Source organism: Choloepus didactylus, chromosome 1, assembly GCF_015220235.1.
Source record: "Choloepus didactylus isolate mChoDid1 chromosome 1, mChoDid1.pri, whole genome shotgun sequence".
In the NCBI taxonomy this organism is placed as follows: Eukaryota; Metazoa; Chordata; class Mammalia; order Pilosa; family Megalonychidae; genus Choloepus; species Choloepus didactylus.
The window spans coordinates 233985178-234010419 of NC_051307.1; the positions used below are offsets into that span (position 1 = coordinate 233985178).

Sequence of the window (25242 nt, forward strand, 5' to 3'; positions counted from 1 at the left end):
GTAAAATCTGAAGTTCCCTCCTGGGTCATTAAAATTAAATCTTAAAGATTATGATGAGCAAGGAATTCAAAGAGCTTTATTAGCTCACTCAGTAGAATGTGTTCTTAAAGACGGCTTCATCCCCAACTATCAGACCCCACAACTGTATCCTCAAGAGCAACACTGTCTAATAGAAATACGATGCAAGCCATGTTAATGATTTTAAATTTTCTAGAAGCCACATTTTGAAAAGTAAAAAGAAACATATAATTAAATTTAATAATATACTTTATTTAACCCAATATATCCAAAATGTTATGTAATCCATATAAAAATATTTGGAGTAGCCACATTTCAATGTTTAATAGTTGCATTTGGCAGATGGCTACTACTACTACTAATAGTAACAAAATAACAATAGTAGTAAGATAGCTAAGATTTATTTATTTACTATGATGACAGACACCGTTAAATTTTAGAAGTCAGTTAACCTTGCTGAGGACAAATGGAGCCATTAATATAATCTTTTCCTCCAGAAGCTGACATTGTTGAGAGGAGAAAGAACACATGGGGAGTGATAACTAACTACAGAAGGCAGTTTAGGGCATGCAGCAGGCAGATAAAGATGAACTCACAGAAGTCCAAGGGGTGGTGATCAGTGTGGGCTGCAACAGCGAAGAAAGCCTTCTCAGGGGGAGCTAGGTTGAAGGATCCCACGAAGGAGAGACAGGATATGACTAGCAAATATCTGGCAAGCAGGGCTGGCTTCATGGACTTGCAACCTGTGTGGTAGCACAGGGTATTGCACTCAGAAGGGCTCTGCACTTGGTTTAATGCTCTGCTGTTGCTTTCTTGAAATTCTTAATAATTTTATCTTTGAACTTGTGTTTAAGTAAAGTCCATTGAGACAATGGAGAATGAGTGAGAACAGAGGAGTAACACACAGTAAGTGACCTGCTGGGTTCCTCACCACCACATTCACATACAGTGTTCAAGATGCCCCATGAGCATAGAATCCCAGTAGACCCAAAATATATGGGAGTTCAGCAAGACTCAGAGTTAGTACAAGAATAAGCATGTTATGACTATGAAGAAGTGGAGAGCCCCAAGAGCCAATGTTTTCTTCTGTTTGAACCAAAACTTGCTTTGGACACAGAAAAAAGGTAATGGCACTTTAAGAAACACAAACCACCAATGAATCCTATCATATCCTTTCTTATTTGTGTTATTTTCCTGTATGAACCAAGCACTCATGCTGAAAATCATGACACAGAAGAAAAGGGAAAGATAGGACAATGATAGTTCTTTTTCTTTCAAGTCTTCCATAGTCATCAATAAGCTAAAGATACAGGGTGTTGGTAGAATGTGTGCATATCAAGAAGTAAAATAAAATTTACATACAAGCTACAAAATACCAACTGTATAGTTTTGGTGCTTCTGCACACAAGCTGAATGCTCTTCTATTTGCAATTAAAACTTGCATTAAACAATATCAAGATGAATGGTAAGATTTACGCTAATAAAATTTTTAAATTTTTCTTTACTTGGGAAAACATTAAATAATAAATAAAAAATGCCATGACAAGTAGCAAGAGAGCAAGAGAGAGACCATGGAGGAAAAAGCTTTATATTTTAGGACCTTTAATGGCACTTTTCCTCCCTGTTTTTGAACAAGGGAGCATGCATTTTCATTTTGCAATGGGCCTTCCCAAGTTCCTAGATTACGTAGCCAGCCCTGTTGGCCAGTGTGCTGGTTTGAATGTATTATGTCCCCCAGAAAAAGCCGTATTCTTTGATGCAATTTTGTGAGGAAGACATATATTAGTGGGGACTAAGTTGGAACATTCGGATTAGGTTGTTTGCATGGAAATGCCCCCCACCCAACTGTGGGTGATGACTCTAATTGGATAATTTCCATGGAGGTGTTACCCCACCTGTGCTGGTTTGAGTGTATTGTGTCCCCCAAATGCCATTATCTTTGTAGTTTTGTGGGGCAGAAGTTTTTGTGCTGGTTGGATTTGCTTGGAATGTGCCCCACCCAGCTGTGGGTAATGATAATTCTGATGAGATGTTCCCATGGAGGCATGGCCCTGCCCATTCGGGATGGGCCTTGATCAGTGGAGCCATATAAATGAGCTGACTCAAAGAGAGGGAACTGAGTGCAGCTGGGAGTGATGTTTTGAAGAGGAGCAAGCTTGCTAGAGAGGAACGTCCTGGGAGAAAGCCGTTTTGAGGCCGGAGCTTTGGAGCAGACGCCGGCTACCTTCCCAGCTAACAGAGGTTTTCTGGACACCATTGGCCATCCTCCAGTGAAGGTGCCCGGTTGCTGATGTGTTGCCTTGGACACTTTGTGGCCTTAAGACTGTAACTGTGTAGCGAAATAAACCCCCGTTTTATAAAAGCCTATCCATCTCTGGTGTTTTGCATTCTGCAGCATTAGCAAACTAAGACACCACCCATTTAGGGTGGGTCTAAATTAAATAACTGGAGCCATATAAATGAGCTGACAAACAGAAGGAACTCAGTGCAGCTGTAAGTGACATTTTGAAGAGGAGGTACAGCCAAGAGGGACACTTTGAAGAATGCACAGAAGCTGAGAGAGTAGTTGCAGATGAGAGACAGTTGGAAGACGGCCATTGAAAGCAGACTCTTGCTCCGGAGAAGCTAAGAGAGGACAAACACCTAAGAGCAACTAAGAGTGACATTTTTGAGGAACTGCAGCCTAGAGAGGAATGCCCTGGGAGAAAGCCATTTTGAAACCAGAACTTTGGAGCCGACACCAGCCACATGCCTTCCCAGCTAACAGGTTTTCCAGACACTACTGGCCATCCTCCAGTGAAGGTACCTGATTGTTGATGACTTACGTTGGACACTTCATGGCCTTAAGACTGTAACTTTGTAACCAAATAAACCCCCTTTATAAAAGCCGATCCATTTCTGGTGTTTTGCATTCCAGCAGCATTAGCAAACTAGAACATCCAGCAAGCAGCCATTCCCCTTTCCTAGACTGATGGCAAACATCCCTGATTGCATAATGTTACCATTTCCCTTTGAGCCCAAATATGGCCTCAGAATCCTTCCCAATGCAGTGCTCCAAGGAGCAGTCTGAACAGACACACAAGATTGTATCTGTAGATATCCCCCCAATACCAAAATATGCAGATAGAAAGGGGGTGGCATTCAAGGTAAGAGAAATACTTTTAAAAAAAGAAAAGAAAAGAAAAAAGCGCATCAATCAGGTTTAGAATAGGCCAGGCTCAATAAAGTTTTCCTTTCAACTCTCTGAACCTCCCATCCCATCCTCCCAAGTATCAAACATAACAAAAGTCAGCTTGATAAATGAACTAACTGTGAATTACCTTCAGTCATGGGCCTTATTTGTTACAAAAAATGGCCCATAATTTAGAGTTCTTTTTAACTAAATTAGAACAGGAACCTTTAAAAGACTTAGAATGCAATAAACTGACCAATAATTTCAGAGCTTATTATGTGCCAGGCACTGTCTTAAGTGATTTGTATCCATTGACTTATTTAATCTGCACAACTGAATGTTGTACATATTATGAAGTATGTATTATGATTATCCCACTTCTACAGGGGAAGAAACCAGGGCACAGAGGGGTTAAATAATTTGCCCAAGGTCACCAGCTAATCCATAACAGGGCCAGGAGGTGAACCCAGATTGTGAGTTCAGAGTTTGTTTTTTTAAAATCTCCTGAAGGGAAGGTGTCCCTCACAAATGTGGCAATGTATTTGCCAGAGATGATGTCTCTGGATGCCTCTGTGGTGCTGGGTTTCTAACAGCCTTCTCCCATGTGACATTCGAAGTCACCTGGACCCAACAGCAGTTCTACTTGAGCGATCTCACAAAGTTTCTAATGAGCACATCCACCAGGTTGGGGCCTTCCCACTGTAAACACAGAAGCTCAAACTCAGGCCAAGAAAAAACATTCGTGACGCCAGTTCAGCCACCCCAAATGCCCTGTATTCCAGTTTTTGTAAATATTATCTATTACCTTCCTTCAATCTTTAAAATCACACACTTGAATCTTAAAGCCAGAGGGTCCATAGAAATCATCTAATCCAGGTTTTTCTCACATGCCTGCTCTGATCTGATAGATTGGTAGTAGATGCCTGATGTAACATGATGAGAAAGATTCTGAGGTCACTTTGGAGTCACTGGGATAAGTTATGTGCCTGAATAGTGCTGGGCATAGGGAGGGAATTGAAGAAGTTCACATGCTATGCTAGTAGTATAGAGTAGTACTTGTGAATATGAGTCTGGGATTAGGTTTCCTAGGATCAAAGCCCTGCTTCACCGTTCTCTGAGAGTGCAACATTGAGCAAGTTACCAAATCCCTCAAACCACTCATTCTCTTGTTTGTGAAATGAGGTTAATAAAACCTACCTCATAGATTGTGAAAATTAAAGGACATAATGTATGTGAACTGCTTATTGGGGTATCTGGCATATAACTATAACTCCTACTTAACAAACTATTATTATTACATATTTGCCATAAGCAATTCATGGTGTCTGGCATGGGTCCTAGAAGAGACAGTGACCACAACAGTACTGTGTATATGCCATTCCTGATCTAGTCCAAACTCTTAAAACATACACATGGAGAAACTGAAGCTATGGCAACTATGGAACTTTCCCCAAAATCACATTTATTGTGTCGTTCAAAATTGGAGGCACAAAGAAGCATGATGTATGCAACTATTTGCAAATGTTTAGGAAATAGACAAACAATGATAGATTAGACAGAAAAATGATAGATAGTAGATAGGTAGAAAGGGGGGTGAACTGGTAGACAGACGATGATGTTAGATGAGTGAGAGACAGACACACAGGATGATATCACAAACGTGGTAAAATGTTCAAAAATATGGATGTCTCGGTAGGGAGTATATTGGAGTTCTCCATATTACTTTTGCATTGTTTTTGCAAATGTCCTGAAAGTTTGAAATTATTTCAAAATAAAAAGTTTTTCTTTTTGTTTGTTTGTTTTTCAAATGGGAGTTACAAAATCAACACTAAGTTCTTTTCCTAGCTCTGCTCCTGAGTCTTACACAACCCTGGGCAAGTCACTAGTCACTGCTCTCTGGACTTCAGCTTTCTTATGTGTAAAATAAAGCAATTAGAATCAAATTGACCTCCACAGAGTAGTCACACCCAGAAGGTCCTGTATTTCCAAGAGGTGAGGATCAATTTTAACCACCTTAAATGGACATTACAAACAGCAATTCTTGCCATCCAGTTTTGACAGTTTTAGCGTCAACTAACCTCCCAAGTGTTCCTTCAAGCAATGCATCTGCCACTGGCTTTGTTCTCAAAGTTGTTTTTTTTAATTAATGAAGGCCACAGCTGGACCCAAAAATATCACACAATTATGTTTTCAGTATGCCTTAAGGGTTCTGAGGGGCTGTGACTCACGGTGGCCCTTTCTGCAGCCTTCCATTTCCTCTTGTGCCAGGGATAGAGTGCTGCTGAGGTAAGCTGGCCAGCTTATCTCTCTTCCACTTTCTCCCACCATTCTCAAACTCAGACTTTCTGGACCTATGATAATACTTTCAACCAAATCTGATTTTTGTTTTTATGTGTGTGTTTTTTTAATTAAGTCCAACTCAGCTGGGTATAGGTACCCTGCTTCAAAACCAAGGCGGAATCTAAAATACTGGGCAAAATCCAGGCTTTTATTAATTTTCTGAAAGGCACGCACTTCTAGTTAAGTACCCAATAATGGTATGAAAAGGTAGGAAAAAAATAAAGTATGGATTTTACAGTAAATGCACACACACATGTAATATATAAGCATATGTATGTTCATAAAACACACCTTGGTATTTGACAATTTTATAACATATTTTAAAGGCTTCTTAGTTCAGGGATTAGAGGACTGATATTATAAACCAGGGATCACATATTCAAATTTCACTAAGACCTACCCAATGCATTTCAGAGAAGTATAACATGGATACTAAGAATCTAGACTCAAGACCCATATTACCTGGGTTCAAATCCTGACCCTTCTACTTTCTAGCTGGTAACCTTGAGCAAGTTATTAAATTCTCTTGCCTCAGATTTCTCATCTAAAATGAATAATAATGACAACTTCAGAGAACCTGTTGTAAGGACTCAATGAGGTAAAACACATTATGCCCTTAGCTCTGTGCTGTGACTGCATACATTTCAAGACAAAAGTGAACTGTCCTGAATGCCTTAGAATGACGGCCTCAGTTATCAACCTATTCATTTTCTCTTAGTTTTCAGAGAAAGAAGCTGAAGTTCAGAGAAGAGCTGAGTTACTTGCCAAAAGTAGTACTCTTTAAGGAGGCATGCACTCAGTGAGCCAGGCATGGGGCTAAGTCCCTCAGAAGCATGACCCTATACCAGGGTAGGATGCAACTTAGTTCCAGAATCAGGACACTACTTTCCCCAGTTTGGTGTTCTTCCCACCTCATTTAGTGTAGATACACGTGTGAGCAATGCTTCACTGACCAGATCTACTCAAATGGACTTCTTAAGTGGAGGATTCATGCCATACTGTCATTGCTGGACACTATTCCTGGCAGAGTAAACAAAATTGATGCCTATGGAGTTGAACTAATTTGTCAGCTCTTTAATTTAGACATCTACGTCCTTTTGGATGTTGCATATAAACTGATAGCCAGTTATTTAATTCTTAGAGAGAGAGTTTAGTATAGCGGTTAAGAGAAAGAACTCCAGAGCCAGACCATACGGACTCAAATTGTACTTCTGCACTTACTAATTAATTTGACAGTGGGCAAATTACTTAACCTCAGTTTCCTCAGCTTTAATACCTGTCATCTATGACAGGGTTATCAGTAATAAATTGGATATTATATGTGGGATGGATAGTTTTATGTATCAATGTGGCTAAGCTATAGTACCAAGTTATTCAAGCAAATACTAATCTAGGTATTCCTGTTAAGCTATTTTGTAGACTTGATTAATATCTACAATCAGTTGATTTTAAGTAAAAGAGATTATCAGCAATAACCTGGGTGGGCCTGATCCAATCATTTGAAAGCCCTTTAGAGCAGTTTCCCTGAAGAAGAAGAAATTCCACCTGTGGACAGAAGCTGTCCTGCTGCAGAGTTCTCAGCCTGCCCTTCCTGATGGTCTCCCCTACAGATTTCACACTTGTCTAGCCAGCCCCCACAATACTTGCAATAAATTAATCTCTATCTTTCTTTCTCCCTCTGTGTGTGTGTGTGCGTGTGTGTGTGTGTGTCCTACTGGTTCAGCTTCTCTGGTGGAATCCTGACTGATATAATATATAAGGCACTTAACTGGCCCATAGAACTTAACGAATGCTAGCTGTTACTAGTGTTAACAATATTATTATTGTTATTTATTTAACACGTAGCAAAGACCTTCAACACAATGACTGTAAGTACAAGGATATATATTTTTCCTTATCTAAAATTCTCCCCAAGGGATCATGTCTGTAACTTATTTACACACAAGTCAGTAGAAAAATTGTAGATAGACAGAGAGAGAATGACAGTGCAAATGTGGCAAAATACTAACTTTTGAGAACTGAGGTAAAGAATATATGGGAATTCCTGGCACTATTTTAGTGATATTTTTTATATCAGAAATCATTTCAAAATAAATAAATAAATAAAATTAAAATTAAAATAAATAAAATTAAAATTAAAATTAAAATAAATAAAATTAAAAAGTTAAAACATTTTAAATAATGAAAATAAGTAGAATTCAATTAAATTATCTCCATCAGAGTTACTCTGGCAGCATCCAAAGGTCTGAGGGCAAGGATTTGCTGATGTGGTATTCAAGAGAGTAGTATAAAATCCCTATTTTAAACATTTAAAAATTATTGCTCCTATTTAATAAACATCTTAATTTCTCATATTTTAATTTTACAATATTATCCTCTATAAACTATTAATGAAATGAGTTTCAAAAACAAGAAAAAGTTTTGGGATACTGTTACATATGTATGTGTGTGTGTGTGTGTGTGTGTGTATATATATATATATATATATATATATATATACACACACACATATATTCTGTTTTGGGATACTGGAGGCAGAAAGGTATTTCACCAGAGAAAAATGAAAGAGGAAAGGAGGGCCTCTCAGCAGTTGAAACAAGCTAAGGCAATTTATTTCAGATGATGAAATCTACATCTGTTTAAACTCTTTTGCTATGTGATAAGAGCCCAGCAGATAAATGACCAGGCAGGCGCACTATCCAGCAGGGGTCCATATATTTAAAAGTGCCTCCTCCAGGCAGAGTGCTAACAAGTTTATTTAGAAAATACCTAGATGTCTCCTGGGTCCAGGATATTAGCAAGAGTGGCAAGCCCTTCTGCTGGATCAAAGTGCACCCCATGGGTAAACATGCTGCGACTGAAAAGGGTGAAATCCTGGGCAATCTGCTGGGATGCAGCTTTGTTCTTTCACCTCACTTTTGATTGAGATTGCAAACTGACTTACTAATATTGTAATTCAAACTTTGTTGGAAGCTATACATTGGAACCTTGTAGACTGGCCGCCTACCGTTTAAGCATAACATTTGAGCCAAGGCACACGTTACTAAAAATGAGTGGAATCTAAAGACAGAGAAAGTTCATCAATCAAACCCCAAATCTTGATTGTCACCACTCAATGCCATTGTGGAGAGTTCCACTTAAGCTTCATGAGGACACATCAGCAGACTGAAGCTCATCACCAGGACACCTGTGGGCTGCACCACAGTGTGACTATGAAACATCCACTAGAAACAAAGGAAAATATATATGCATTGGTACTCCATCCACTTCCCCCAATATTCTCCTATCATAATCTTTGATTTGCAGTCCCCTCCAAGGAGGGCACATTCCATCCAAAATCAGGATCTTAAAATAGAAGTTATATCTCTGACCTATATTCTAAAAAGGTTATTTGAAAGCCTATCAAATGCTGTGTTAAACACTGTACAAAAATATATAAGGTACCATTTCTACCCTCATCTAGGGGAGAAACAGGGCATATAAATATAAACCAGAAACAAGTACGAGACACCACCTAGGGAGAACAAGAAATTCCAAAAAGGAGAAGTTAGAAATGGGCTTTGTGGGTGCTTACCGAAATGTTAACTTGTTATGTCTGAATGTTGGGGATTTGGAATGATTTTTACCTTCTTTGTACTTTATAATATATGAGTTATTTTTACAAAACCCATAATGCTATTTCAAAAAGACAGGGGGCTTCAGGGAGGCAATGGGACTTTTTAAATGGAAATAATTTAAGGGAGAAATGGTGAATTTGTTGGGTACCTGCATCCACCCTACCTTCTTTGGATGTCATTCAAGGAAGAGAGGTACCTTCTGCATGAACCTGGGCAAATTCAAAACTCTCTACTTCTTGCTTCTAATTATTCTGACAGTAGAGTGCAGGAAAATTCAAGTAGCATAAAGGCCTCGAGAGTCTTTTCAAACCACTAAGTTCAACAGACAAACTACAGGGGAGGCTACATAGGAGCAAGTGTTAGGAGCAGTGTAATTTGCCAAGGAGAAAATGTCAGCTGAAAAGGACCAGCCTACAGGTCTAATCTGCCCATGAGTGATAAACCAATCAGCATTCATATCAGACAATGGAGTGAGGTCTTCTCAGAGGAAACCACTCACCTTTGTTACAGAAAATCTGCTTGAGAAGCACATATGGCAAAACTCTCCCTGACACAGAACCCTAGCACTTTATGCCTAAAATAATTAACTGGTAAGAACTAAAGCTTTTCCACAAACCACCATGATAATGAAGGGGACATAGGACAGGACTAAGAAATCCAAGATCTAACTGTCCTCCTGACTTTTGCATCAGGATATTGTGTGACCTTTGATCCAGGGACCCTCTCTCAGTTCAATTATTCTCTGTAAACTGGGAATAGGATCACATTGCCCTCACTACTTTACAAGGTTATTTTAAAGATTGATAAGTAAATCTTGTCAATGTTCTTTGTACCTTGCAAAAGCAAAGGATTATAGTTACAATCCCTGGAGTGTAAAAAAAAACATAGTGTGAGGTTATTCTGTTTAAAGATGAAGAAAAGACTTTTTTCCCTCAGAAATACCAACCCCACATCTTTCCAGGTTTTCAATATAACAGGTCAGGTTTGAATAACAGACCATCTTGAATTTTCACATGACTGCAAGTTGATGAAATACAAATTTTATATATGTGTTCTGAGTCATTTATTCAAGAAATAGATATTGCCGATCTACTCTATGCAAAATAAGGTTAGAATCTCCATCCTATATGATACACTCAGAGACAGATTAGGGGTGGACCAGCCACATAGGTAATCAAGGCACCATCAAACACGGGAAGCTGAAACATGGTCCGTGAGACACTAAATTATTCTTGTAAATGTAAAGAGATGAAAACATTGCTTATACTAGAACTCCAAGAAAGGCAAAGATATATGCGGTTGGGAGGAATTATTTAATAAGTTGCTTTGGGTGTTCTGTGAGACCCCGAAGTCATGTCCAAGATGTTTGCCTCCTAAGGAGAGTGGATGTGAGGAGCTCAGCATTTGCTAAGAGGAGTGCTGTATATACATTTGGAAGCCAGAGTTTGGACAATAGAGATTTAGGTTGAGGGCTGCCAAGAGGGGTGATCCTTCTCCACCCTTAGCCTATACAGTGCTCATTCTGACCTCTAAATAAACAATAAACAAATACTTAAGTACATCTGTTCAAAGAGGCATCAAATTATTAGCCTGCAAGAGGTACCCACATGTCCTGTTAAGTAGTGAAAAGTCCTCGTCATACACAAGTCTTGAAGCTTGGGAACCATAAGTGTAACAATAGTTCATTCTCCCCATCATTCAAACATTTTCATGCTCCCACTGCTCTTAGACTTCCCTAGATGAGACTGATGTCATATGGCACCATACAGAAAAAAACATTAATGTTGAGGTGGACTTAGTGTTCTTTCCCTTCCTTTGTGTTTTTAATTTCTTTTAAACTAAAGAACTACAAATATGAGACATGCAGCTGGTTTGATACAAAGCCAAAACTGGAATAGAAATATTACATTTTTAGACTTTACTCTGATATCCTTAATCATACTCCCTACAAAAGAGACAATGTCGCAATAATTTTTACAAGTGAAGAAACTGGCACAGTTGCCTAAGGTCAATTGACATTCAGTAACAAGCAGCCCATCTAAGCTCAATGTCTTACTCTTGACCTCCAACTAGCAGTTCTCAAATTTTTTGTCTTAGGACTGCGTTATACTCTTAAAAACTATTGAGGACAAAAACCAAAACAAAACAAAACAAAAGCAAAAAACAAACAAACAAAAAAAATATTGAGGACTCCAAAGAACTTTTGTTCAGGTTATAGCTGTTGATGTATACTATATTAGAATTTTAGATTGAGGAAATTTTAAGTAATTATTTATTCCTTCATTTAAAATATGAATAATAAACCTGTTACACATTAACAGACACCATATTTTGTGGTAAAAAAAAAAACAAAAAAAAACTCATAAAACTTTATTTTCCAAACGAGAAAACAGTGAGAAGTGTGGCACTATTTAAGTTTTGCAAGTCTCCTTAATGTCTGGAGTCTCAGAAGACAGAGGGAGATATGGCCATTACCTCTTCACCCCATCCCCCAATGCCAATAAAATAAAATATTATATAAGCAAATGGAAAGGAAACTAGAAAAGATAATTCCAATTATACTAGCACCATTTTAACATTTATATAATAAGCATTTCAAATTTCTAAATTAGAAGGTCACCATATTTAGTGAATGAAATGGAATAATAATCATAAGATTCTAAATTCCATTTTATACTTCAGTGGTAATTCCAGAAAAATCAGCTGTTACTAGCAATTACTGATAATTTATTTTTGTAACACCTTGAAAAAGTTTTTGAAGGGAAATTAATGATTGAGAGCTTACTTTGAAGTAAAATGCATACACCTATCTGATTCTAAGAAGGTCTAACACAAATCTTTGCAAACTCCAGGAAGAAAAACAGTGACAAGAGTAGGACTGACAATGCAGAGAGACACAATTTGATTCTTACTGAAAAGATGGGGACCCAGGTAGCCTCTAAACTATGCAATAGATAAGTATCCTCTCTGCACACCTGTCATTTCCTTCCTTAAGCCCACACCAGGCCATTCCTTAATTTCATCCATTCCTTCAACACACCATACTCTAGTAGAGTCAGTCTGCTTTTTATGATACCATGAAATTGACATTTGACTTTAGGAAACTGGCAAAAAGAATGCTCTGATCCCCTTTCCCTGTTGGGTTCATAAGGTAAACCTCACATCACACTGAGATAATATCTACTCAAGAAATGATTTATGAACAACTATTATATAACTTTATCTCCTTCAAGCCTTTATGCAAACGCCATCTTCTCAGAGAGACCTTCCTTGGCTGTCCTTCTAAAATCGCGAGCATCACCATTATCACCACTTCGCTGTTACTTCCCTCTTCCCTCTCCCTCCTTTATTTTTTTGTAATATCTATCACCAGCTTTTCATTCACTCATTTTATTTATTTTCTATCCTCCCAACTAAAATGTGAGCTCCATGAAGACAGGCATTGTTCTTTATGTTTCCCTTCCTGTGGAGTCCCTAGCACACAGGATGGAGCTTGACACATAGAAATTTGTTTCTTCTTTTTTTGCACACAGCTTTTTCCTCACTGAAGAAAGGTTGACAAGTACAAGTCCCTAAACTGGTCGTCTTAGATTCTCAATCTTCCTTAACTTCCATGAGCTATTCAATGCTGTAGAGATAAATGTGGGGAGGTGGGGGGAGAAGAAAACAAAAACATTTGCTGATGAATGAATGATGCAGCACTCTGTATGTATAGGGAGAGAAAAAAACAAGTTACAGACTATGCTCTCAAGGAGTTCATGGTTCACTAATGCTTTTAAGCAGGCACACATGACATTCACACCTGTGAGACATTTCGATGGGCATACCCTATTACAGATTCTGGCACTGAAAAAAATGAACTGCAGATTATGTGCAATTCTCCATCAAGTTCCCTGATAATCCATTATTTTGCTCTGTCTCAAGAAAGCATCTAAGATCCAGGAATTCAGGAGGTTGAGCTTGGTAATATCACAGAGATAACCCTGAATCTGTGCTATTTTGTAAAGTACATTTTCCTAAAATTTAAGCCTCTGAATGTGATCAATAATAAATTACTTATAACACAACTCGCAGCTGTTGGCAAAATTCCAGAATGTCCAACTATGCTTTGTAAAACTGCTTGTCTAGAAGGCATAATGAAGAATGTCACTTGAGAAATAAGGACAACTACTTGGTCTATTAGAATAATATGTAATAGGCAATTAGAAAACATTTGGATGATTCAGAAAAAATAAAGGACTTTATTCTTGAGTTACCTTACCGTTTAGCATGTGAGGTCTCATTCCTCTGTTTCCCCAACATCTTTCTCACACAGGAAGATTTTATGAATAAATAAATCACTGGATGAAAAACTGAATTGCAGAATGAAGGAAATGTAATAGATTACCCATTAACTGGTACAGAAGAGAGTCTAAAGTCCCCAAAACTCCTAACTCATTCTTCAAAGACTTAGCCACCATCTCCTACCACAGTCATTCTAAATTTCCTAACCCAAATTTACTATTTCCTTCCCTTTGATCTCAAAATATTTTGTTAGAATATTCCTTAAAATATACACCACATTCCACCTTGTTGTAGTCCTTCAATTTCAGCTTGGAAGTCCTTTCATTCCCTGACCACCACTCCAGACTTGGACTGGTTCCTTTTTCATATGTGCCCATGGAATCCTGTTCTTTTCCTTCAGGGTATTTAACTGTAATTACATATTAACCCTACATGGCCATTTGATTTGAGGGTCTTTCATTCACTAAACTGTAAGCTCCATGAGCCTAGTAACCACATTTGGTTTTGGTTACCACGTATTGCTAGCACACGGACAGTGCCTGGCCATAGCAGTTGCTCCGTTTGTATTTTTTTAAACGTGTTAATGGATAATATGTAATTCGTGTGCATGTTGTATCTTCCCTAAAGACTGGAAGCCTCTTTTACATCTTATAACGTAAAGTTTAAAGCCTCGTACATAATAATTGCTTGATAAATATCTATTAAATTGGATAAATACGCCTAAAAGCTGTGTACATGTACATATGTGCATGAAAATATATGTACATCTGTGTGGCAGGGATAAGACAGGAGCTACATGGGGGATCAGAAACACCTTTAAAAATTCATCCCAGTTCTGTGCCTTTGGTTTCTGTCTTCCTTCAGAAGATTTATTTTTTTATGTCCAAATTGAATACTAATTGAAACCATTACAAGATATTAAATGGTTGACAAAGAACCTGTTGCACCCTTTAAAAGAACCTTAAATAGGATAATAGCTCACCATCATTTGAATGAAAATTCATTTTTTATTGAAATTAACCAGCATGTTCCAGAACCTAAAAGAAAAAAAAAAACATTCTGCCAGACTTGGCAGCTTGGCGGGACTAGTTTACACAATACATTCACAGGTGATAATGCAGGCCCTTGTTTGGGGCCATCATTTACACAGAAGGACATAAGCTTCACAGCCTAGTTCAGAATATATTCATTATTCTGGATGACCCAATTTTATTTCAACTGCATTTTGGAGTGCATAATATTTTTAAAGAAGAGAACATCTGCAGGAAACCATTAAGAAATCATTGGACCCCTTCAAAGGACAGCTGCAATAAATATAGTAACTTAGTCATAGAGTTATCACCTCTTCTCCCAAAAGACCAAGTCAGCAAATAGTAAAAGGATAGGAAACTCCTCCCCTAGCATCCTGGCCAGCCATAGCTACTTACCTGGATGTATTATACAGTCCAACCATCAACAACCAGTTCTTTAATCCTCTTTTAGACTGTTTGGCTGCTTGTCTTACTGCATAGCTCACTGTCATAGACTCCTTTGAAACCCAGTGACAGCCAGAAAGCAATCTCACACAAAGCCAGGTGTCCATTCTGTGCAAAACATTTGCATTTGACTCTAGATCTACATGTTCACTCACAGATGCACCTTCTACAGTGAACATAGCATAGGACCTGAAGAAACCAGAAGATCTGTATTCTCATCCCATCTCTGCTGCTAAGACTGGGGGATTTTGAGCATGGAAAGAAGCAACACTTTCTCAGTTTTCTTTTCTGTGTTCAGAGGGAGATGAATAACATGACATCAAAGGCTCTTTTCAGCCCTGAGAGACTATATCATTGTTGACACAAGGGTTTTGTTATATCAGGCCTATTTTGCCTTACATTTTTCAACATTATTTCTCTCTTTGTTGAGAACAGTTAACCCTTTCCTTGGTAAAGAGAATTTAACAAGATGAGTTTTCAAATTGATTAACCTGTCAGATTCATAACCTGCCTCCAATTGTATAAGACTCATTTAGGGAAAAATAACAAAAAGCAACCAACTATATATGGTAGTAAATCAATTACCTGGTATTTTTATTAAAGTTCTACTAATTGTCAGAACTGTACTAAATGTGTGTAGATGGGTTGGAAGTCGGGTGTCACTTAAATAGAGGACACAATCCAAATCCACAGGGAGTCAAGAAATGGATAAGAAAAATGATACGTATCAAACCACGCATGTTAAAGTGCTGAATTTTGTGACACATTTGGCCCAATTAACGACAGTAAGATAGTAAGGCTGACATACTCAGGGGAGAAATGGAGAGGAGATACATTTTGGTTCGTGTCTTACAATTAAAAAAAAAAAAAAAAGATTTGTTAAAAGGAAAAATTGGAGAAGATTTTCTTCCATAAATACTCCAAGGTTTAGATATAGCAATAAATATATGCAGTGCACTTTGTACTTTCCAATTTGGTAGTTTCCAACTCTGGTTCTGTCATTTCTAGTTGCATATCCTTGGTTAAGTTACTTATCCTCTCTGAGCCTCTAAATTTCCTCACCTATAAAATGGAGATATCAAAAATTACTACCTCAGAAGGTGGTTATGAGAATTAAATTAGATGAAATTAAACAAGTTAATACCTGGACATTATTTAATTAATGTTAGCCATAATAGATAATATTCATTAATATTTTAAGAATTTATTCTATTCTGATCACTCAGACCCAGGAGATATAAATAAAGTAAAACTAAGTCCCTGGCCTCAACAAACTCTTCAATCTGAAAGTGAAACAGATTCACTACGATATGTATTATATTAGAGCTTTGCAAACAGAAACACAGACAATGAGTACCTAAAAGTGGTTTGGGAGTAGGGAAAGATGAGGGGAAAAGATCACAAAGAGGGTAATGAATGTGGTCAGTCAAAGAATAACTACTAATATACAAGAAAGAAAGGAGAGAAGGCTCTCTGGACAAAATGAACAGTATGCAAAGGCACAGATACTTGAGAAACGACCTGAGAATTGCATATTGTTTGGTGGTAGATGGAATGTGGGATATGCAGAGGGAAATCACAGGGGGCAAGGCTGGAAAAGTGAGAAAGAACCAGATTTGAATTTGCTTTTTTAGGCAAAGGAATCAGATAATGAGGACTAAGAACTCTCAGGAAAATCCTGTAATAAAAATTCAAAAGGCAAACTTGAATCTATAAATTATACTCAGTTAATGAAGGGCCTTAAAAGTCAGTTCAAGTTTGCATTTTAGCCTGCAGGCAGTTGGAAAGGACTCTTGGTTCTGAAACAGGGGAGACATATATTGAAATTCTATTTTAAGTAGATAAGACAAGTATATGTCCAAAATGGGAATTGAAAAGAAACTCAAAACAAGGCAACTAGTTAGGAGGATATAAGAATAATGTATAGAATCAAGAATAATGCAATAAGACTCTGGATCTGGCTTTTGACAGTGGGAATGGAGAAAACATATATCCAAGAGCTGCTAAACAGAACTGGATACAGGGAATGAATGTGGGGGAGAATCAAAACTGCCTAAAGGAAGTAAGGTTTATGAGGGATGTGGGATGATGAAATAGATTGAGTGTAGACATTTGAAGAGGAAAAGAAGATAACAGTTGAGAAGGCTATCAGACTTTTGATGTTAAACTCAATTATTGATCCATTCATTCATTCACTTCTTCAATATTTATTGGTACTTATTATGACAAAGTATTATGAATAGGCATTGAAGAAAGATGGTGCAAATACAAAATATATCCATAAATTTATAGTCTAATAGGGAGATACGGAATGCACCTAAGTAACTATTAATACAAGGTATAAAATTATACATTTCATAGAAGAGCGATTTCAGTGCAGTGAAAAATTACTTCCAATTGAGGAAATCAGCAAAATTATATGCAGAGTGTAGGACTGAACTAGACTTTGAAGGTGAGGTAAATTCATCAAACACAGGGTGACCACACATTCCAGTTTACCTAACAGAGTCTCAGTTATGCCTACTGTCTCAGCATAATAATTAATAGCAACCCCACCCTCTACCTTTTAACTCTCTAAAGTAGCTCAGTTTAGATGATAAATAGTATGATCACACTAGTCATGGTGAATGGGTGCCATTCTGTGCTCAAAATCAATGTCAATGAGAGGGTGGGATAGCGAAATCAAACGGCCATTAATGTCATAATGTCTATGATATCTTAGTTGCCAGGTGTGCTGTAGCAAGTACCAGAAACTGGCTGGCTTAAACAACAGGGACTTATTGTCTCACAGTTTTGGGGGTCAGAAGTCAAACCTCGGGGTGTTGGTAGTGCTTGCTTTCTCCTGGAGTCTGTAGCATTCTGACAACCCATGGCGATCTCTCTCTCCCCATGTCTGTTCTCTGCTTTCCACTAACTTTCAGCTTCTATATACATATCTAATTTCCTTTGCTTATACTTATAAGGACTTTAGCCATATTGGATTAAGGTCCACCCTGATTCAATCTGGCCTCACCTTAACTAATACTATCTTCAAAGTTCCTATTTACAAATAGGTTTACAACCACAGAAATGAGGATTAAGTCTTGAACATGTCTTTTGTGGGACCTATGATTCAATCCACGACAGTTAGAGACATACAATACTGCTCTTCTTGGACCTAACGCCATGTACTCACTTCTGGGCACCATATATCACAAAGGGAATAAAAAACTGTGTTCAAAGGAGAGGGACTGAGAAATAAACTGACTCCAAACCATGTTAATACTTATTTCACCTCAGAACCCTAATTGGAGGAAGCATCTCAGAGAATTAGTGTTACAGAGGACACACTTCAAGAAACACCAGGCCTTATGACCAATCGGTGGCAATATTATAAAGACAAAACCAAATACTGAATGGCGGTATTGAAAGCCAATAAGGCATTTCTAAATATGAGACTCTAGGATATTCTATATCACCTACAATATAAGTTTAAGGTACTTATGTAGGACAAATCTACCTAAAATACAAGTCTCTTAACAATTTCTTGGATCCTTCAAAGAAATAGAAATTGACTTGCAAAATAAATGATTTAGCATAGACTATCATGTATCCACAACTCCTAAACTACAAGCTTCAAACTTCAAAATGGTTAAAAAAAATTCTGACCATGTAACACCATCAGTAACTGAATAAATAGCATTCTGATTTCTTGTTGCAAAGGATTTTTGGGCAAGCCATCTCTATGAATGTAAATGCCAGCAACCTCCATGGATGCAGAAAATCTAGTACCTTTCAAAGACTTCTTTGGAAGCTGTAAAGAATGAGATTGATGACAGAATTCCTAATGCCTCTTTTTTGTAATCCACATCACACAAGATTTAAGAGCTTAAGCCAGAAACCATCAAAAGACTTGTTCAGAATTGTTCAAAGAGAAACACTGATGTGGTTTTTTGGTTTTTTGTTTGTTTGGTTTTTTTTTTTTTTTTGCAACCAACAAGAAACACAAAAATTTTATAAAAGTTAATACAAGATATGACCAGTAGCATGTCTGCTTCAAGATGTTGTTATACCATCTATGGAAGCAGATCAATAAGAAACATTGATTCCTAAATTCCTGAAAGGAAAAAAGACCCTCACAAATCTACAGCACATGAAAGAAAAATGGTGTTAGCAAATAGCGAATACAAAACTAGGTCCCAGTGACCTCCAAGCCTATAAAATTTAAACATATTTTTATATAACTTTATTACTTCTTGTTTGGAGCTAGTGTAGATAACTCCGGTATTCACCGAACAAGAGATTGCAAAATACCCTTTTATCATTCTAAGGCCTTACTCGGCCGATAAAAATACATCTTGTTGTAATCAAATTTCTCTTCAGTCTTTAGAAATGAAAACTACATCACCATCAGGTAAAACAAATACTAAACAGTTAATTGTACTGGAGATTATATTGGTTACAGTGCAAAGAGAATTACCTAGACATAGTGCACCAATTTAGGATTTCATATGAACATAAGGTCTTAAATTTGTAACATTTTATGGCCTAAACCCTTTCATTTACATTATTCCGTTTGAGCTTCTCACTAAGCTTAAGAGGTACTCAAGGCAAGAAATACAACATCCAGATCAGATGAGGAAGCTGAAGATAGCTGACTCAGCCATCACATCTGTGACTTAGGATTCCAGTCCAAAGGTCCTACTTCCCTATCTAAGGGTCTTTCTACAAAGCAATAGCCGACAAGTAACCAAGTTCTCTACACTTTATCTCCCATATCAAAATTGTCGTATGTCTCATTCACACTAAGTTTGCAAACAAATGATAACAACTTTAAGAGTTACCTTCACCTGATCACTGAGTGGGTGAAAAGTGGAGAGGGGCAGTTTTCACAGGTTCCTGATATCAAAGTAGTAAATACCAGCCTACAGGCTGTCTTCACACAGTCATTCATTGTACACAGCAATTTGAATGTATACAGCCAAAAGCAATACTTAACGAAGGACCACTCCTCAGGATGCAAAGGAATTAAATCTTTTAATAGATTACTATGGTCTTTAGGGAAGCCCAGGATCAAAATGAGACAGGGATGGGGGGGGGGTTAATCCGATAAAAATAAGGCCACAGGAAAAAACCCCCAAGGTATTTTGTCTGAAGTTAGGGTCCCATATTGAAAAGTCTACAGAGATCAGGCAGGTAATATTAAGTGAGGGAAGTGGGTTGGGTCAGAGCCAGAGGTGAGCTGGAAACATACTGACAAAGGAGAGCTGCACAATTTATTGTGTGTTGACATCCAAATGTTTAGGCTCAGTGTTGCCAAATCTTCCCATTTTTTAAAAGAGAAACTAGATTTTTATGAGAAAATCAATATATAAATTCTAGTAACTAACTGAAAAACATTAACACAGTTTGGGTCAAACTAAACATGTCTGTGGATCAAATCTGTCCTGTGTGTCAGATACAGCATATGAACAAACAATTTTCAACTTCTGTTTTAAGCAACCAGAAATTCTTTATCCTTTCCAGGTTCACCATGAATTGAATCTAGCTGCTCATAAACATCCAAACACAGGGTCCTTAAGAGCAGACTGGAGTTTTCACACACTCACTGGAACAAGGTTGGAGAGGGCAGCCTGAATCTACCCACTACAAGCTTATTACTGCTTTAAAATCTTTGGTTACCTCTTTAAAATTCATGCAAATTTTGCCCTCCACTTTACAACTCATCTGTCTTGTTCCTTTGAATATCAAAAAGATGGTTTTGCTTCAAATCTTCTGGTAAATTTGACCCTTCAGGAAAACATGCCACATTTATCCTTTGATTTCCCAAACCTCTGCATATCCTGTTCAAGAAGCATAGCCCTAAATTAACCAGAGTTTTCTCAAGAATGTCACCTTCTCCTACCTCCATGTGTCCTTGCACCTAATGCTTTCATTCCAGCTATCTATCAGATTGACAACACCCAAGGGCCAGGGGCAGGTGTGGCATGCCTGAAGAAAGACATTCTTCCAAGAATTCTCAGAGCTCTCTGGAAATGCAGCCTGCTGGTCTTGCTTAAACTGATCAACACCCTGATGACTGTCAGAAACAACACGACTTCTCTGGCCTCTTGCTTTTCAAAACAGTGCCTCTGCCAAAGCGCCTAGAAGAATAACTTATCTTCTCCTTAGGAAAGCTTCTTTTCTCCAACATTGCTTTGCACCACTTTCATCTTTAATGCTAAAGTTCACAGAGAAGTGGATATCAGAATATCTCAGTGGGAGAGCATCAGATGAAAGGTGAAGCACCCATAGCAGTCTTGCTCACTGCAGGTGCTGAGGTATTTTGCTTATTCAGGCCATTCTTGGTGACATCTCTTCAGAAGAGCAACAGATTTAGCAAATGTTCTAACTAATCTAAGAGTACACTTGCTTCTAAGTCACTTGATGTCCATAATAAGGTAGATTAAGGAACAATATACATACACAATGCAAAGGCATAGGCATATATGAATACACACCATTACATATTCAAATATGGCAGAGCCTGAAAAATAAATATTCCCACCTAAATTGCTTCCTAATCCTCTAATTCATTTTAAAGAGGAGTCTTAAACACATTTCCCTTATATGCTTCTATAATCAGATACCAGAATTGCCCTTTGTCTGGTAATGATTAATGGCTCTCAAAGGCAAAGGAAGTTGCCTCTTCCAAAAGCTTTCTGGGTCTCTAAATGTTCACCGTTTTCTCTTGGATTAAAAAAAAAACCTCCATATTTCTATGCATAGTATTTTTTTCCTGGCAATTGCATGATCATGTTGGCTAAATGTTCGTACAGGATTTTACTTTGAGACCTTCTGGATGTTTCCTCTATCTGCCAAAAAATTCTGTAGATAATTCATCTTTCATGGTTTCAAACCAAAAGAAAAAAAATGTAAAAATTAAAACTGCCAGAGAACCATAGAGTTAACTTAGCACCATGCGCAGGCCTGAGAGGGAGCCGCAAAGGAATTTCTGACAATGGTAATTTGTCTTAAATATGCCAATACAGTGTTCACATTCAAGACTCATTAAGCAGATTTGTAGCATTCATTTCACATCCGATATACTAGAGTCCAAGAAAAATGATTTTTTTTTAACTCATTGGTGACAATCAAGCAGACTTTGGCCATTGCAGTGCTTAGGAAAACAAAATCAAGGCTAATTTCAAAGAACCATGAGATGGCATAAGAAAAAATCAGAATCTGCCCTAGCACAGTGTCCACTTAATAGTGACTTGATCAGAAATGGCTCTGCTTCCAAATCAAGAGCTATATGATTTAACAGATGTTTGTGAACTTTAAACCACCTCCTTACTCAACCCTTCTCCACTGCCTCCCCCAAGACGGAGAATACAAGAGGTAGTGATAGTTAGTAATCCGGAATTTGCAGGCAAAGACTAGACTTGGTTTTAGTAGCAATATAACCTTGGGGAAATCACTTTACATCTCTGGGCTTAAATTTCTTCATCTTTAAAATGGAGATAATATTATATACCTCATAGCATTGTGACAATAAATTAAGACAATACTCATAAAGTTTTAGCTTAATATCTGACACAGTGAGTGCTCTATAAAAGCTATTATTGTTATTATTTACAAAGGAACTACTAAGGTTAGAACACTTCCAGTGACTGAATAATAAAAATAAAGAAGGAAGCAAGATCTCTCGGATTCAGGAATCCCAGGAACAACTTAGCATTGTTCAGGGAACTCAAACAGATTCTCCTGGTCAAATACTTCCTGATTCAAGGCAATTGGTATCATTGGCTGAATAAAGCTCTGTCCCCAAAGCCAATAGACCTGGCATAGAATCTCAGCTCCTTTACCGACAGATATTGATTGGGTCATATAAACTCTCTGACTCTGTTTGCCCAGATGAAAAGGGGAAAAACAGTATCTTATTCCATTTCATCTGCAACTTCTGTTTCTACCATCTTTTTTCTCTTCTTTCACTACTAGCCAAACTTCTCAAAAGTGTTGCCTATATTCTTCACTTCTTCATTCCTCAAATTCCATCTAATGTTTTATTGTCTCACTAATTAATTAGATGTTATTTTACATACACTCACACACACACACACACACACACACACACATATAAAGGACCTAACACAGCAGGCAACACATATTAGATATTCAATAAAAGCAAGCTCTTAATATCATTAATGAGTATTACATAATAAATTAGGAAAAGATGGGCAACAGCACAAAGTATTTTTTCTTTCTTCACTTACGTTTGCATACATATTTTACATTGGGTATTACATGCTATAATCTGAGAAGGTTTCAAGATGTTCTTCTAGAGTCAATTTTCTATTATTTCGTCTTCTGTTCTCGGTTTCCATTTGATAGTGCAGATCTGGTTAATTTTTTTCTACCTATAGTTAACATATCATTAATTTTGAATCCATAGACTTCTGAAGCAGAGTTTTTTTCAGAGAGGGATGTAGTATGTGAGTTTTATTTAAAATGTGATAATTACTGATATAATTTCTGGCCTACACTTTCTTTTCTTTTTTCTGTAATTCTGGGGCTACACTTCCTAATGTCATTAAATTCATGTGAAGACTTCCACTGGTGCCAATTCGAAATTCCAGTAAGCTTGTTAGAAATACTGGATCTTTACTCTGGATGGCTGCAATAGACAGGTCAGTGCCAAACAGGCCAAACAGGTCTTCAAGAAATCCATAACCAGAACACAAGCTACTACCTCACTGCAGTCTGTACCCTGGGAAACCCAAAGCAGCACTGGTTGAGCCCAGCCTTCCTTTGCCTTTAGGGCACCACACCCCCCTTAGTCAGCACTGAGTGTATCCTTTCACTTCTAAGTTCTTACCACTAGATGAAGCTTTACTTCCTTAGGTCTTGCCTGGCTGTCTAAATATCCAGAGGATTCCCACTGTGCTTTTCTAATAGTGATCACTATCTTCTATACTGTATAGCATTATATATGGAAAATTTATGATTATAGTTCATCTAACACGTGCCCTATCTCCCCAACTATACTTTAAGCTCTATGAAGGCCGGGACCGTGCTTTTTCCATCCATCTGCATCCCCGCACCAGTCAGCACAGTACCTCACAGGTGCTCAATAAATTAATACAGCTTAATTGATAGGCTGAAGAAAGAGAGTGGAGAGGGAGAGAAGGAAAGAAGGAATGAAGAAAGGAAAGGAAGACGGATAGATTCAAGTACCCTTCTAAGAACTATTTTTAAACTAAGTGTCTGTCTTCAAAAAGTTTCTGACCTATCTGAATTGATACTATATATATATATTTGTATAACAGAAGACCTGAATAAGGTGGTCTATAACCACATCATCTAGCATTTCATTTATAAAAGGAATGCTACAGGAATTCAGAAAAGATAAAGGTCTTGGGGGCTGCAGAATTCAGAGAAGTCTTTAAGAAAAGAAGGGGATTTCTTCCTGAAGAAAGTGAAGAATTGTCAAAAAAGTAAAGAGGGTGGCAAGTCTTACAATGGAACTGCTCTTGACACTCAAACTCACTTCTTTGTACTTGCCATCAGTAATTGGTGATTTCTGATATGAATACCATGCTCTTAGCAGCTTGGTTTTCTTAGGCTTGGAGAAGAATTATCATCCCAATAAAGAATCAACATTAAAGTTTAATTGGCACTTATGTACCACTCACTGTGCTAACAGCTGAGTATAAATGATTTCATTTAATCCTTAGAAAGGCCACTATCAGTATGCCTCCTTCACAGACAGGCTAAGCACCTTGCTCAAGACCACACAGTTAGAAAGCAGATAATGGAGGCATCAGTTGTTGGTACTCAGAAACTAAACTGTTCAACTCCCTCACACAGTTTTCACTTTAATGATAACATGAGAGTTGACTTCACAACAAAATTTACTTCAGTTAACCTAACTCTTTGTCCATACATGCTACATCTATGCTTTCCAAAGTCCAGACCTGTGATGATGTGATATCATGCTGGATATTTCCAGTTAGCACTCTTGATTCTAACCCCATCTTTCTCCACCCTGCTCTGATTTCCAGCAGCTGACATGCAGGACCTGCATCAAGGCACCTGCTCTTTGGCTTCCCACTGAATTTGTCTTATGGAGTGCATCAGCAGGGAACCAAAAGGAGAGAGGTAGGGACCTGTACTGCTGGGACACCCTCCCTGGTGGGCCACTTCGGGCTGGCTGGGTCCTCTACTAAAGGGAGAGAACTTCTTTTGGTTCTCAGCATGCACACAAGTGCATGCATGCACATTCTCTTTCTCTCTCTCTCTTTCTTTCACCATAATAATGTTCTTCCCTCAACTTTGCAGGCCTAAGGATGGTATGACTTCCCTTTACCAGCCTGTA

At 37.8% G+C, this 25242-nt stretch overlaps 1 long non-coding RNA gene across 2 annotated transcripts in view; it reads right to left on the minus strand.

The window, feature by feature from the left end:
• The window catches only part of LOC119507453, a 280538-nt gene that overhangs the window by 223758 nt on the left and 31538 nt on the right, over positions 1-25242 (minus strand). The window contains exon 1 of one of the 2 annotated variants that reach the window (XR_005211241.1): positions 13409-13454. The exons of the other annotated variant lie outside the window; for it this stretch is intronic. This is a non-coding gene — a long non-coding RNA (uncharacterized LOC119507453). Of the gene's footprint in view, positions 1-13408; positions 13455-25242 lie in introns of those variants that run through there. 2 annotated transcript variants of the gene reach the window in all.